General features: G+C 42.0%; 1 long non-coding RNA gene across 1 annotated transcript; it reads left to right on the plus strand.

Annotated features, from left to right (window-relative positions):
* Positions 1-444: 444 nt before the first annotated feature.
* On the plus strand, positions 445-4,896 carry LOC147148045 (uncharacterized). The gene is made up of 3 exons (XR_015086663.1): positions 445-1,875; positions 2,987-3,051; positions 3,169-4,896. It is a non-coding gene; the product is annotated as an uncharacterized LOC147148045 (long non-coding RNA).
* The last annotated feature ends 12,541 nt before the right edge of the window (positions 4,897-17,437 follow it).

Raw genomic sequence — 17,437 nt, forward strand, 5'->3', positions numbered from 1 at the left:
TATATATATATATTATTATTAACACATATATTAGATAGTCATAGTAAATATATTTTAATATATGGAAAGCGGCAATTTTTGGGATATTTTGCATTATATTACAATATATTACATGAATATATAATATGGGCTATAAGATCTGTACAATATATGGATCATTAATATATAACTCAATGTATTGACAATATATAATATATTGGGAAAATAATATATTGGAATATATTGCATATATTTCAAATAATATATTGGTAAATATATTTTTCTTTCGTAAGGGAGAGCTCAGGATTTCACGACACTGTGCTGGCATGCATGGGAAATGTGGTTGACTTGCCAAAATACTACCACTTTTGTCCACATGGCGCTGCCATAATCAACAAAAACCGACATATGACACAGTGTTGCTTTAAATCCGAAATGGGCATATTAGACATCAGGTGGGTTTTTTTGGGGGGTTGTTTTTTTTGGTTTTTGGTTGTTGTTTTTTTAATGAGCAAAAGTGTTTTATAAAATAAATGCAGTGTAAGTTCTAATTATCTTTTTTTTTTTTTTTTTTTTTTAGCTGATCCGAAAAACAATCTGATCAGTGACTCTAAAAAAGATCTGAACCGTAATTTATGTGATTCGTTGAACCACTAGTGAGTACCAAAGTCAATCTTCTGGTACTCATGTGAGTAACATACCTGTCAACTTGTACATTTTCACCGTATTTTATACGTTTTTTGGATCATTTCAAATTGTGAATGCAGTATGACAATTTTTGTACGGGAAAAAAAACATTAAAAACTCGTTTTTAGACCGATCTCGTCTTGCCCACATGGCTCTAATCCGCAGCGTCCGTTAGCGATTCCGACTGCAAACCTCGGCCGACTTTCACGAGCAAAATTCCTCCAAGGCCGGTTGCCCGTGGGTCGGCCTTCTTTTATGTGTTAAAACTTCCATAATTCAGTGCCAGTAGCACTTAAAAAGATTCTGACAGAATTGAGGAGAAAAATTCAAAGTGTGATCTTCAAAAAGAGACCAAAACTATGCCGATACGCCAAATGGTTCATGTACAGCATCAAATTTACTTTGGTGCATCTTTCATTCAGGTAAAACTGCCAGGTGGAATTGCAAAGGGCTATATCCAAAAATGTACGGGCATATTACAACTTTTGTAAGTTTCCGCACAGCCCGGGGTTGACAGGTATGGAGTAACCTATGAAAAAAAATTATGTGCACCGCTGCTCATATGCGTTTTATGTCAGCCATGAGGGTTTTCAACTTTCTCTGCTGCTATTACAGTGAATACGGACTAATCACGTTGACTTAATGTGAACGCGCACCTTTTTTTTTTCCACCAACCATACTGCAGATCGTGCACAGCCCAAACCGTGATGCTTGAGCCGTACCGATCACGGATCAAAGATGATCCGTTGCACCACAGACGCAAAGGCGTGTCATGACTCACATGGCGTTACGCATCAGTGATTTCTGTTGCGCATGCGTACCTGCGTACCAGTTATATGCACCCCTAAGCATATGTGTACTTCACAGTCACAGACATATATGTGAATGGACTAGCAATGCCGATTACTTGCCGTCGGAAGAAGTGAAGCCACCGGCGGCCATCTTACATTGCCATTCGCTAAGTCCACCTAACTTGAATCCATTGATTTCTCCACTGCGTTTTCGGAGATTTCCGGCTGTCTGATCTGTTAAATATGCAAGACGGATCTGGCAGGAGGAGGTGCACTGTCAGGGGTGGGGTTTTTCTTTTTCTCTTTTTTTTTCTTTTTTTTATTTCTCTCAATGACGTAACATACCTGCAAGCAGAAGCGAGTAGCTTACTCATCACAAGCGGATGAAGAACTTTTACTATGACGTCTTTAGAGAACGGTAAGTGACGCTTCGTTATCTGCGAAAATCTACATACTTAAACTGTTATTAATGTCATTACTTGTGAATTAAGCAAATTATACAATGAATGTTTATGGTTGCAACTTTCTAAGTAATAACTTTGGTTGTCGGTACCCACGTAAATTTGAGATGAAATATTTATTTTCCATGAGAATGGGTCTGGATATCTGGATATCTCTTGACCGCAAGGAGCATTCCAAGTCCTCCATTATTCTTGCCGGCCTATGAAATAGCCGCGCATTAGAGGCTAGGCTAGGCTAGCTGCCAAACTGACCTGGAAGTACATAAACACGCATTTAAAACAAAATGCGTTCCCTCGCAAAAAACTTTGTGTTATCTTGCAATTTTTGCGAGGGAACGCAATCTTTGCGAGGGAACGCATTTTGTTTTTGTGAGGGAACGCAAAGTTTTTTTGTTTTTTTTACTTCCATGTCAACTAGGGGCTCCGTAATAAAGCACTTTAAGACAACCACCACTGTATACAAAGTGCTGTACATGGAGCAAAAGTAAGTCATACAACAACAATCAATAAAACAAATAAATAAAAAAAATAATGAAGATAGTAAAACCAAAACCAAGTCTCATGCTGAGTCAAAAGCCAAAGAATACAAATGTGTTTTAAGATGAGTTTTAAAGATGGGAAGCAAGGGGAATTGCCTAACGTTTATTAAGAGGTCACTCCGAAGCGAAGGACCGGGAACAGAAAAGGCTCGATCCCCTCTGAGCCTTTGCTTAATCTTTGGTACCTCTAAAAGCATCTGGTCCGCAGACCTGAGGTGCAGGTGTGTACTGCATAGGGATGCAGGAGCTCAGAGAGGTAAGCTGGGGCGGAAAAAAAGGCGAATGACAGACGGCAGAAAGATACCTGCGCTGCAGACGGACAATGAATAACGGACGCTCAATTTGTAGTAAAATGCCCAATGAAAATGAAAAGATGCTCTGTACTTATGTGTCACCTCCTACATTTTTTTTTTCGTCATAGTTGCATATTAATTTAATACTAGTGTGGCTCAAAGTAACGAAGACGCGTTCTTTATGTGTTTCTACATAATAAAGATAAATGCTGACATTTTGTTTGTGTTTTTTTTAGAATGACAAGCCTTCATTGAGGAAATGGTGATGTGTACTACTAATGCAAAATTTCAACCTTGGCAGGTTGGTACTGTTTAACTGTATAATATGTCCATATGTTATCTTTGTTATAACAAGTGTCACATTTATTTGACTTTATTTGAGGTCTCATTTCATCTGTGCAATATCGATTTTGCACAGACTGATTGACACAAGATCTGAGGTTGGCCACCTCCTTGAGGCACTGCTATGGAGATGTCCTCAGTGACCAACCAGGCTGGATTTTGAAGAGGACCTACATCTCCAAAGGCGTCTTCCTGCAGCGCTTCATCATTTTAAATGGACGTTTCACACTATTTCAGTTTACATTGTATTACACTGCATTATGTGTTAGTTGTTGCCACTCGGCATCTATTGCAGCCTGGTCATCCTGGAAGGGGAATCCCGCACGCCATATGCGGTCCCTTCTCAAGGCTTCTAACTTTTCCTTAGCGTCCTACGGGTTAAGATCAGGTGGGATTGTTCAGTCAAAGTCTCTCAGATTCAGCTGTGGTCATTGGTGTTGTGATAATTTTGAGAATTGACACAGTTTCGGATAAGGTATCCTGTAAGTTGTCATAAATCAACTGCAGCAGAGACAGTGTTGCCAGCATGCAACTGAGTGACTGTACAGGGACTTCGGCTGCAGTTTCTATCTTGATTTGCTGAATTTACTGAAAACTGTGCTGTCCACAAGCTATAAGGTTCACTCTTGCAAAATCAATCCTACGCTTGAGCCACCGCGGTATCACAAGCTTCCTTCACAACTGCTGTAGTGTTTTTACCCCGTGTCTTCAGCAGTGGCTCCCTCTCTTGAGCGATGACATCCACTTTTTCTCAGTCGACTCACACTGTCTTTGAAGCTATCCATAGCACGGTCGACTGTGGCTGCATCGACACTTTGTTTTTGCAGTGTGTCTAAATATCCACCGGCTGATGCGGTCCCAAACGATTCATTTATAATTTTTGCTCAAGTGGCAAAGTGCTAAATTTACCCTTTTAGTACGAAAGGTAGAAAAGTACAAGTGACAGCCCACTTTATCAACAAATCTATTTAATTCATATTATTGGTTTGCTATTTCTGTCTTTTTGCTCCCGATGAAAACCAACCAAGCTTACTGCTATATACTGCCGTCTGCCAAACTGAGCTTGTGATTGTGTCTTGGCGTCACGTCAAGTATTGAACCATTGCAGCTACGTCACGTGACGGCACCATGACAGACGGTGGAAGTGAATGACTGCCTTATAGAAGTGAACGTAAAATGGAGCAATTTAGCGATTGTTATTGTAAGTTATTTTTGCCCATCTAGCTATGACATCCACCAATTCAACAGAAGTTCGCCTGTCGATAGAAGTGGCACATTTAGTTGGTGCTCATAGAGTGCGATATTTACAGAAGCTGGAGTTGGCAAGTTTAGAAACAGACCCTACCTTCTATTGCCTGCTCTGTTCACTGATTTAATCAAATCCCCGACTTTGCCGTAATTCAGAGGCACGATTTATTTAAAGGGTTTGAACTTTCCCTTTCCCCCGCCCACAGTAATGCGGCCTCCTGGGGGGGACGAAAGTTCTTTCAAGCCGGCGATGAGGTGGACACGTCTAGGTTATTAACTGCCATAGTATTACGGAGTCAACCCATCTCCCTTCGTCCACGCGCTCTTAATGAGTGACCACTTTTAGAATTAAAGCGAATGATCTGACCACTCACGTTTTTTGGGCAGCTCTACCTCTAAGAATTGTTTGTACTGAGTACGACCTAGAAAATTTAGCTATCCTTGTTAGGATCGCTCGGGATTTTTTATATTGAACCGGAGTACCTATTTAAATTCATTCATGGCATATACCGTTGTTATGGGTGCAGTTATTCATTAAAAATGGTTGGATGGTTGAAATAAAAGAAAATAAAAAGGAGTCATCTGTCATCTTTCACACCGCTTATCCTGTACAGGGTCGTGGGGAGGTGCTGGAGCCTCTCCCAGCTGACAATGGGCGAAAGGCAGACTACACCCCAAACTGGTCGCCAGCCAGTCGCAGGGCACGCACACACACAGACACTGTCACTGAGCGGGAACTGATCTCACGCTGCCCGCACACAACTCAGGCGTGTGTACCACTACACCATCAGTGACCTTTAATAAGGAGACAAAGAATATTTTATAAATTTAAAGAGAATTTCAATAAAGGAATAATACATCAGAATAATAATAATAATCATGAGTCAAAGTTGAACACGCCAGATGCGTACTACAATCAATAATCATGAAAAAATGTGAAAAGAAATGGTTACAATATTCAAATAATAATCAGAAATGATCAAATCTAGTGATAAAAGATAATAATCAAAATGGAAAAGGACATCCGTCCATCTATTATCGATACCGATACCGACAAGGGTCGCGGGGCGTGCTGGAGCCTATCCCAGCTGTCTTCGGGCAGTAGGCAGGGGACACCCTGAATTGGTTGCCAGCCAATCGCAGGGCACACAAAGACAAACATCCGCACGCACAATCACACCTAGGGGCAATTTAGAGAGTCCAATCAACTTACCATGCATGTTTTTGGAATGTGGGAGGAAACCGGAGTCCCCGGAGAAAACCCACACAGGCACGGGAAGAACATGCAAACTCCACACAGGGAGGCCGGAGCCGGGATCGAAACCGCGACCTCTGAACTGTGAGGCGGACGGGCTAACCAGTCGACCACCGTGCCGCCCGAAAAGGACATCCTTTTATCATAATTGAAGTTGGTATAAGTCATTGGTCTTATGACCAAAAAACAAGTTTCCATCCAAATCTGAACTCCTAATAATTGAGATAATTCAACAAAATCCAGGTGTTAATTGTCACGTTCATACCAAGTGAGATATTAGTAAACAACGCACACAATGAGGAGAGAAGACACTCAACACAATATTGTCTTTTTACTTGCAAGGAGAGTGCAGGGAAGTGTACGATTCAGTTCCTAAAACCCTCTGGCTGGCTCCTGCGCCTCCTCTCTTTTTATTTTCTTAGGAGTCCCTGATTATTAAGGTGTTCCAGCTCTAAGGGAAAGGGGAGCGAAAACGGCTGGAACACACTGAACTTGTTTTGCCAATGTACATGTGTGTGTTTGTGCAAGTGGGTGTGTGTGGGTGTTGGGGTGTGTGGGTGTGTGTGTGTGTGAGTGTCATTATCATACATGTGTGAAAGCAAAACACACTAAAAGCAAGCTGGGCCTAGATTAGAACAAAGCTAAAGCTAAACAACTATTCCTACAATATCCTTCATAATACACATGTGAGACAAAGGCATCATAACACATGAATCATTATATACATTATATACTTGCTCCCCCACCTTTGAGTGAGTTTATTATGTTAAGATCCAGCATCAGTGGGAAAAGAACCAGAGCTTTCACTAGAGGTGACTGTGCAGTACCAGATAGACAAACTACTTTAAGTAATCAAGTTTTATCAGTTAAAGGTACTGTGGTCTGGAATGAGATTCCTATTCAAATAAGAGACTGCACCACTTTTAGCACTTTTAAAGTCAACCTAAAAAAGTGATTGAAAAGAAACCAAATTTGTGAGCGCTAATTTTAAATCAAGTTTCTATTTGCCCCCTTGTTAGTATTATTACTATAAATTTATTTTTTGGTTTTGTTTTGTATGTCACTGATGTGTCAGTTCTATGGGCTGATTTCTTTCTGTCTTTCTCTTTATTGGTGTTATTGTAATGTCACTTCTTTTGACCTGCTAGGGACTGCAGATGGAAAGTAGCCGTTGGCTAATTCTGGCATATTTACATGTAAATGTTCATTAATAGGCACTGTATCTTTTGAATAAATAAATTACAAATTATTATACTTACAATATTAATTATGGAAAGAATAAACCTTAATAATAAAAGGGCATTAATTTAAGAAAATGATTAAACAAGGTAATTGGAATTCAGAAAAGTAAGCTGTCTAACTGGCTCTCTCTCTTAAACGCAATAAAGTGTTGTTCCTATTATTACCTTATCATTGCTGTAATTTGGTTACGTCCAAAAGAAGATAAATAAGTCCTTTTGTCTTACACTAGAGAATCAAAAGGCAAAAATCTATCTTTTATCCGTGCAGCTCCTCTCTATGCCCCACAGAGGGAAAAGAGAGCAATGATCTCTGAAGGCTGAGTCCTTTTATAGGTCATCATCCTTCTTGAAGATTCAAGATGAGGTGAGATTAGATAATTCCACTGAAAAACACGTGATTCCCCTGACATTATTTCATCGTTCAAATCAAATGTGAAGAAACATTTATACTTGTTCCTATGTTAAGGCACATTTCAGGTAATGGTCACAGGTGCAAGAAAATTACAGATGATATCTATGAAGGTGCACATCAACACAAGCCGGCCTTACCTTGCTGCTTCTACAGATGCATTGCTTTCCTGCACTTGCTGTGGCAATGAGTTTTGGAGATAAAATGTCCACATTGTGCTAAAGACATTGGAGTCCTTGTTGCCACAGATAAGAAACATTTCTGCATTGACAAGACAAATTGGTCCTACACCTTGAGCAGAGATACACACATACTACTATCAGGTGCAAGCTCAGTTGTTTGTAACAGAGCAAAAATACTGTGATTTCATGGTGTGGTCTGAATCAGATTATTACTGGTAAGAGTTTTTTTACAGAGACAGTACAAAATGTAGAAATGTTGTATCGGTCACTAATTATACCTGAGCAATTGGCCAAAATTGTTTTTATCAGACATCACACAAAGTCGGGGATGAATTTTAAGGCAAACCAATTTACACAATTTAACACTTAAATGACACTTTTCCTGTCTAGAATTGTATATGTTAAGACTACACTATTTTTGTATTAAAAAAAAAAAGTATTTGATTTCAAAATATGTGATTCTGTTCTTCAAATTAGTTTTGATTCAGATGTGTGAACCATTTACATTTTTAAACATCTTGAAGCAATTTAAATTTGAGTTAAAACAAACAAATAGCGCTACTATCAGGTTTACACTTAAAGCTTATTTTTTTACAAGGCTATGTTCTTTAGACAGTTGGTTGCATCCATGTGAGATTGCAACATGAACTGTAGTCTTTGCACTGTTTTTTACAAAGAACATCTGTTTAATTTCTCTTTGTTTATTGACTATTAATACAATACAATACAATACAATACAATATGCATTTCACAACAGCTAGAGCTGTAACAAAGCACTTTACATACAAACAACAAAATAGCCATAATACAATACGTGAAATCAATAAATTAACATAAAACACGATATATAACAGACACCGGAAAAGAGCCGAAAATTTCAGGTCTCAGGTTGGATCAAAAGCCAGCGAATAGAAATGCGTCTTCAACCGGGTTTTAAAAGTGGACAGAGAGAGGGCTTGCCTAACATTCGATGGAAGGTCATTTCAAAGGGAAGGACCAGCAGCTGAAAAGGCTCGATCCCCTCTGAGGCTCCGCTTGGTCCTCGGCACCTCGAGCAGCGCCTGGTCCACAGACCTAAGCCTGCATGAAGGTGCATAGGAGTGGAGGAGCTCAGAGAGGTACGCCGGGGCGAGGCCTTTCAATGATTTATAGACAAATAGGAGAATCTTAACCCTTGTATTGTGTTGGGTTCAAATTGACTTGAAAATGTTTGACACCAACACAATACAAGGGTTAAATTGAACCCTTAAATCCACCGGGAGCCAGTGAAGGGAGGCCAGAATTGGTGTTGTGTGCTCCATCTTCTGAGCTCCAGTTAGTAGGCGGGCAGCAGCATTTTGGACCAACTGGAGACGTTTGAGAGAGGACTGGCTGACTCCAAAATAAAATGCATTACAGTAATCTAGCCGAGATGTAACAAAGGCATGGATGACTGTTTCTAAGTGCTGATGGGAAAAGAAGGGCTTTACCTTCGCCAGTTGTCTCAGATGAAAGAAGCTGGATTTTACAACAGCGCTGATTTGCTGGTCCAATTTAAGATCACTGTCCATTTTAAAACCCACGTTTAAGACTGTCGGCTTTAGCTATGAAGCCAGGGGGCCCACCGGTAAACAAAGTGGAATGTAAACGAGCCACTGGGACTGTAAACCATAACTTCTGTTTTCTTTTCATTGAAATTTAAGAAATTCGCTGACATCCAGTCTTTGATGTCCTCTAGGCAGGACAAAAGTAGTCTTATGGAGAAGTCTTTTGCTCAGTGGGATATAGATTTGACAGTCGTCCACATAGCAGTGGAAGGAAATACCAGGTTTTCAAAGGATGGAACCCAGCAGCAAATACAATGAGAACAGCAATGGCCCCAAAATAGACCCTGTGGAACACCATACGATAGAAGGGCAGAGCATGACTCAGAGGAACCTAGGCTAACAGAAAAAGGCCCCAATGATGTGCATACTTTCAGATTTCTAATGAAGTTTGAGAGAATTAGAGGCTTCGGTTCTGGAAGAGTGCTCCATTTTTTTTGCTTTATTTCTTGCCTCATGTCAAACTTCTGGAGAGTCATCAGCGCACGTTTTTTTGGAGGGCGACCTGGGGTGGGGAAAAAAACAGATGGCACATAGTCAGGTGACAAGGGGTCCTGGCTCTTCTTTCAAATAAATCGGGATGGCAGTTAGCTTTAGCAACTGTAATGCTTACCCCCATTGTTCAGTGATGTTTACACATAGGACCATAACAGAATATATCAGGGCTCTTGGTAGAGAAGCAACTTTTTTCTTAGCAGCTCACCTCGTTCAGATAGGCGCATTTATAAAAGAAATCAAACAGTATTTTATCTTAAATTACTGGTAATCATTCAATCACTTCATGGTGTCAATGGAAAATCTGCTCAAGATTTGAAACTTAACAGACAAGTACACGTTGATGTTGACATGTCGACTACTAGCATGAAATAAATGACTATAATTGCGAATCTGATCATTTGTTATGTTTGTGTCCAGCAACATGCAGTAATTTAATAATTATGAGTAAAACATATGAACAGTGATCTTCTAACCCTGTAAAAATTGATTGCTGCAAATCCTCGAATAGGGCCTGCGCACGTCGCTACTGGAGTAGCCGCTATGTTGGGTGCACACTGGAGGCGACGTGACTACTGTCATTACACGTAAAACGAACTCGCTGTGTTTCTCGCTTGATTTAGAAGGGCTGAAATATATAAACATGGTGAACCGTTGCTGTGTTAGGGGGTGCAGCAATGCCACCCACGGTCGCAAAGGAAGAAAATTTAACAATAGATGGAGGTTTTATAGGTTTCATGCTTGGTGGAAGACTGTGAGAAGCCTAATTTTGGACACGTCAAAATGAAGTCGGATGGCTTGGTTATTGGCTGTAAGATGAAAACATTTCACCACAAACAACCTTCCGCCTTGTGAATGATTATGATTATGCTGAGTATTATATTATTATGATTATTAATGATTATGCTCTGTACATTTTCATAGTGGTAAGTTAATATTCAAGTTTATAATCCTCTTACTTTCTCTCTTTTCCGGCAGTTTCCGGCGCCGCGAGAGTGTCAGCCCGCTACAGTAGCTCCGGCTCATCGGTGAGCCTTTTCGTGTGTTTTCGTTCTTTAATATTACTCTACCTCATACCTTTTTCATATAGTTGATAGTCGTAACTTGCGTAGCAATGGACACCCAAACTGCGGTATTCTTGCTGCTGCTGATGGCTATTTTTTGCGCGAACGTGTCCGGCGACTTGGCGCGGAGCCGAGCCCCCATTGTTTACAGCCGGAATCAGCTGTTAGCACTCCGTACTAACCATGCGCCGGCTCCCGGGGCGAGACCCGATATCCCCCGTGAGCTGAGGAGGAAGAGACGGGGATCTCGTGCGGGGGTTAAACGCCGGGAAAGGAGGAGACGATACCATCCCGTCCTCCCGTCTGTTATCATGGGGAATGTTAGATCGCTCCCCAACAAGATGGGCGAGCTAGCGGCGCTTACCCGGCACGAGAGGGACTTCCGGGAGGTTAGCCTGATGCTATTCACGGAGTTGTGGCTAACAGCGCTAACGCCGAACGCGGTCGTAGAATTGGACGGCTTCCAAATCATATGCGCGGACAGGACGCTGGAGAGTGGAAAGAGGAAAGGAGGGGGGCTGGCTGTGTTTGTGAACGATAGATGGTGTAATCCTGGGCACATCACGATTAAGGAGCAGCTTTGCAGCAGGGATATTGAGCTGCTTGCTGTTGGCATGAGGCCATTCTACATCCCGCGAGAGTTTAGTCATGTGATCGCGGTGACCGTCTATGTCCCACCAGCTGCCAGCAGCGACACAGCCTGTGATGTCTTGACTGCAGCAGTGAGCAAGCTGTAAACACAGCACCCAAATGCCCTGGTACTCATCTCTGGTGACTTCAATCATGCCTCCCCTTCCTCCTCTCTGCCTTCATTCACACAGTATGTCACCTGCCACACCAGAGACAATAAAACACTGGACCTTTTCTATGCCAACACCAAGGAGGCATACACATCACTGTCCTTCCCCCCGCTGGGCAAATCTGATCACAACCTGGTGGCTCTCCAGTCTGTGTCCAAAACTCTGGTCCGCAGGCAGCCAGCTGTGACCCGCACGGTTCAGATATGGGCTGGAGAGGCCGAGGAGGCCTTAAAGGACTGCTTCAGCACAACTGTGTGGGAAGTATTCAGCGATGCTCACGGGGAAGACATTCGTAATCTTACGGACACTGTTACAGACTATATAAATTTCTGCATGGAGAACACCATACCAACCAGGACAGTAAGGTGTTTCTCCAACAACAAACCCTGGATCACACTAGACATAAAAGCTCTCCTGAAGGAGAAGAGGAGGGCTTTTGCGTCAGGCAACATAGAGGAGCGGAAGACTGTGCAGCGCCTGCTGAGGAGGAGGATCAGAGAATCTCTGAATCTCTTTTTCAATAGGTTCGATCAGATGCCTGCCTCCAATCAGTCTCTCCTGCTGCAGCCTCCACCTACTCCTCCTGCTGGGCGTGTCACCCCCTCCCCCCTTTTCTCCACAGTCTCCAGCTCCCAGCTACATAAGATAGCCAGCACTCCCTCCTGCCCTGCCTTGGCCTTCACAACATCTCAGGTGAGGAACCAGCTCAAGAAGATGAAGGCGAGGAAGGCAGCGGGTCCAGATGGCATCAGCCCCCAGCTCCTCAAATCCTGCGGAGACCAGCTGTGTGGAATTGTCCAGCACATGTTCAACATGAGCTTGAAGCTGGGCAGGGTCCCCCAGCTATGGAAAACATCCTGCCTGGTCCCGGTGCCAAAGACCCCCCACCCGAAGGAGCTCAACAGCTTCAGACCAGTGGCGCTGACGTCCCACCTGATGAAGACCCTGGAGAGACTGGTCCTTGTCCACCTGCGCCCCCTGGTGAGTTCCTCAATGGACCCACTCCAGTTCGCATATCAGCCTGGCATCAGTGTGGATGATGCCATCATCTACCTCCTCCACACTTCACTCTCCAACCTGGAGAAGGCGCGGAGCACTGTGAGGATCATGTTCTTTGATTTCTCCAGTGCTTTCAACACCATCCATTCCACCCTACTGGGAGACAAGCTGGAGCGGGCGGGGTTGGCCAACCACCTCACCACATGGATCCAGGACTACCTCACAAACCGGCCACAGTATGTGAGGACACAGGACTGTGTGTCTGACGTGCTCTTCTGTAGCACGGGGGCCCCACAGGGAACTGTCTTGACTCCTTTCCTGTTCACCCTCTACACCTCGGACTTCAACTACAACACCCCTACCTGTCACCTGCAGAAGTTCTCTGACGACTCTGCGATTGTCGGCCTCATCACAGGCGGAGATGATCGGGAGTACAGAGAACTTACTCAGGGTTTTGTGGACTGGTGCCAGCAGAACCGCCTCCTGATCAATGTGGGGAAATCCAAAGAAATGGTGGTGGATTTCGGTAGGCGCCAGCACTCTTCACCTGCACCAGTGAATATCCGGGGAACAGATGTTGAGAGAGTCTCAACTTACAAGTACCTGGGTGTTCATCGGAACAATAAACTGGACTGGTGCGACAACACAGACGCCCTCTATAGGAAGAGTCAGAGCAAACTCTTCCTACTCAGGAGACTGAGGTCTTTTGGGGTTCGGGGACACTCCTCAGGAACTTTTATGACTCGGTGGTTGCATCGGTCATCTTCCAGGGAGTGGTCACCTGGGCAGGCGGCGTCTCGGCCCGGGACAAGAAGCGGCTGGACAAACTGGTCAGGAGGGCTGGCTCTGTCCTGGGCTGCTCCCTGGACTCTGTGGATTCGGTGGGGGACAGGAGGATGTTGGCCAAGCTGTCATCAATGCCGGGCAACCCGGTCACCCCCTCCAGGGCACCCTAACAGCACTCCACAGCACCTTCAGTGACAGACTGTTACACCCTCGCTGTGCAAAGGAGAGATTCCGCCGTTCCTTCTTGCCTGCTGCTGTCAGACTCTTTAACAAGAACATTGTGTAGTCTCTACAAACTGGTGGACATTAGTGCAATTGTGCAGTCCTCCACCTGAGCTCATATCGTGCAATACCCAATATTCCCCACTACTGTAATACCGTGCAATACTCAACATTCCCCACTACTATTAGTCTAGTTTTATTTTTATCCAATGCTGTTCCTTACATTTCACTACAGCACTGCAGCACTGTCACTTACTTAGAGTATTTTTCCTCTGTACTATGTACAGGCCAAAATGAGTGTTCCTCATACTTTTTATGTTGATGTATGTTGGTGTGTATATACATGTGTATATACACATGTTACTGCTTATATTTACATAGGTTTGATCCCGAATGTTTGCTGTCAATGTTGTACATTAATGGCTACATTATGCCGCCGTCCCTGTGTGACCTATATCTTTGCTGCTGTAACAATGAAAATTTCCCCACTGTGGGATCAATAAAGGCATTCTTATCTTATCTTATCTTATCTTATCTTATCTTATCTTATTAGCTAGACTACAAATACTCACCCCGAGGTCTCCCCGGTGCAGCGGCCCTCTTATGCAGGGACATTAGCTAGACTGGGGATACTACCCCAGTCCTAGGTCTCCCCGGTGTAGCAGCCATCTTGGGCAGGGACATTAGCTTGACTAGGGATACTCACCCCGAGGTCTCTCTGTAGCGGCGGCCATCTTGGACAGGGACATTAGCTAGACTGGGGATACTCTCCCGGAGGTTTCGCTGGTGCGGCGGCCATCTTGGACAGGGACATTAGCTAGGCGGTATACTCACCTTGTCGTCACCCCAATGTGGCGGCCATCTTGGGAGAGGACCCTAAATAAACAGGAAGTAACCCAAATGACCCAGAAATCGACCGGAAGTGACCCAAATGACCCGGAAATGGACCGGAAGTGACCCAAATGACCCAGAAATGAAACAGAAGTTACCCAAATCACCCAGAAATTGACCGAAAGTTACCCAAATGAGCCGGAAATGGACAGGAAGTCACCCAAATTAGCCGGACATGGACCGGAATTGACCCAAATGAGCCGAAAATGAACCAAAAGTGACCCAAATGACCCGGAATTGAACCGCAAGTCTTTTTATCCCTTCAGATTTTTTATGTCCTCCTCATTCCAGGCTATTCTCTATAATTCGAGGTCATTCAACTTCATTCAGTATAATTCAACTTCCTTCCACTTTTTTCAACTTCATTTAGTATCATAAAGAATAAAGAAAGAATATTAAAGTAACACCATCTAATACACTCCTATTAATTCACAGCACGCATAGACGTCTCAATTCACTGTATCGAATAATTAAACAACTAAACCATATAAACAATTCACATTTACCCGTTTTATCATCACGAGAATATCTAACAAACTTGCCGAAATGACTAATTTGACATGACATCACTCACGAGCATGCTGTAGGTGTGCAGTAATCACCTGACAGGATTCAGGAACATTAAATGATCAAACTAACCTTTTGGCAGTTAGACACAACAACTAACGTGACAGAATACAATCAATCTGCAATTATTGAGTTTGCTGGCACGAACAACAGCTCTAGCTGCGTCAAGAAAAAAGAAATAAACACTCCCGTCTCTCGCGTTCGACATTACACGCTGGACTCAAAGACTACTCATCGTGAAGGACATCTCAAACACTGCACAGAGCTTCAATGAAAGTATCAAATGCCAAAAACTACTAAATAATAAAACAATGTGGGCTTTCTCACAGACTTGATGATGTTTTGAAGCTGGGCAGGTGTTTATTGGGGTTTAAGAAAAGTGTACAATGGAAAATAGTTCATGAGTATCTATAGTGCCACTGACAAATGTAGAACATTTATCATTAATGTGAATGTAAATTATATATTACTTTTGTTCTATTAAATTTGAGTTGATTTACGAGACAGTGTAGGTTAAGCAATAATAAACCTGGCGCTTCAACCTATTCTAACTTTTTGTCAATTGGTGTTCACAAGGGTTTTTGTATATACATTTTCCTCTACTATGTATACAATTGAAAGATAAATTACTACTACAATATTGAATAGGTCTCCATCACACTTATATTTAAACTTTAAATATTAGGTAAACCCATTCCAAAACAGTACAATACAATATACTTGAACAACACACTTTCCCCTAGCGTTCACAACGATTTACTTAATACAATATGATGCCATGCCCAAATATTCACACCTATTCTCTGCGCCCCAATGCAGCACATCAAAGAACTCTCTTCCAGCACAACCAAGCTCCTGCGATTGCACTTTATTACCGGCTAGTATCAAAGATTGAAGCTACTCATTTATTGTACCATTTCTGCTTCGCATACAATATTTTGAATATTTACTTTTAATAAGCCATTATAGTGTCCGAACTTGCTTGTACACACATCAGGGGAAAGAGAAAGAGCAAGAGTTAGTGTTTGTGTCGGGATAAGCAAGAAGAAAAAACAAAATAATACACAACCGAGAAATGCTTTTAATAATTTGAGTGGATATTTACATTAATGTTTCTATCGAAATAATGAATATTTAAAATTGAGCAGGTCTTATCAGGAGATTTGAGTGGCAAGTGCTTCTGTTACTGAAAGGTCCTTCCCAGGTCACACATCAAGAATGACACTCTGACCCAAGCAAGGCTCATGGATTGCTTATGGGGAACATAAACTCCTTTATTGACCTTTATTCATTCCAATGGAACCCTAAAAATGTAACTTCACACAACACAATATGAAAAGTCAACTTAACAATAACATACCAAAAGTGGTCAGCAAGAAAAGAAAGGAAAAGTTATAGACCAAACAAACGGCCCTTCTTATCAGCTGAAGGGAACAGAAACACACAATGAAATGGCAAGTGGGTCAGGAAAAAAGACAAACTGAGGTTTGGGACGGTTGGTTTAGAAAGAATCAAACATAGGGACGGAGGGCCAATCAGGGCCTCTATGTTTGTCCACTCCTATTTGTCATCGGGCATCTTCTGCCACCATTTTAAGATGGTCCGCCATTTTGTGTTCACTTAACTATGACTCAGCACAAATTCCACTACCTCATATCAACGTTTACATATGTATACTGTATGTAGGGCTGCCAACTCCCTGAAAAATAAATAATGGACACCTCATCGGCAGGGACGGCCAATCTGACTGCCTTCAACTAGGCATGGGTGTATTGATACCAAAATATCGATGCACCAATCCAGAGTGCTCAATTTTAAACATCGATCCTCAAGATGAAGTATTGATATTTGCAATTAATTCATATATATAATATATTTATTCATCTATAATTTAGAAGGTTGTCTTGTCATACAATGAGAATTTTAACTATGTGTTGAAAAGGGCAAAGAGCTTTCTGTCTTGGCAGAAACGTCTGACTACTGCAGAGTAAAGTGCTAAGCAAGACATTCCACAGTTGAGCTCACCTTTAATCAGTTCAGCAGAACATTTGTTTCACACATTTGTTTTGTGTTTTTTTTTTTTTTTTTTTTACTATTTTTATAGTTAAAGTGCATATCGACTGCCAGTACAGTAAAAATTATGTATACCTGTTTGAACCATTTCTTTTGTCCATGCTATGCTGACATTCATTGCCCATCCCCATATTAACCTTGATCAGATGGATTAACAAAAAAACATTCTTTACATGCCATATCTATCTCTGGCTATAAATAATTTACATTTGTTGTTATTATATTTAGAGCAAATTAACTGTATTTTTTTGTAATGAAGATATAGAGACCTTAGAAAGTGTATTATTTGTACATACATACATTGTACATACACCAAAATGTTGATTGTTTGCACGATTTTGCATTTCTCATGAGAAGCATTGTTTCATTTTGATAGATATTGATTAAAAAATATACGTGGATGGAGATAGTAGGCTACTGTGGTTAGTTGCGTGAAAAATAAAAGTTAAAAAACTTTTTTTTTCTACTTTCACAAGATAATGTGAAAGTATTACATATATCATTTGTATATATTTCATTAGGGTTTCGAA

The sequence above is a fragment of the Filicampus tigris genome, chromosome 4 (assembly GCF_054856515.1).
Source record: "Filicampus tigris isolate MCC_2025a chromosome 4, RoL_Ftig_1.0, whole genome shotgun sequence".
NCBI lineage: Eukaryota > Metazoa > Chordata > Actinopteri > Syngnathiformes > Syngnathidae > Filicampus > Filicampus tigris.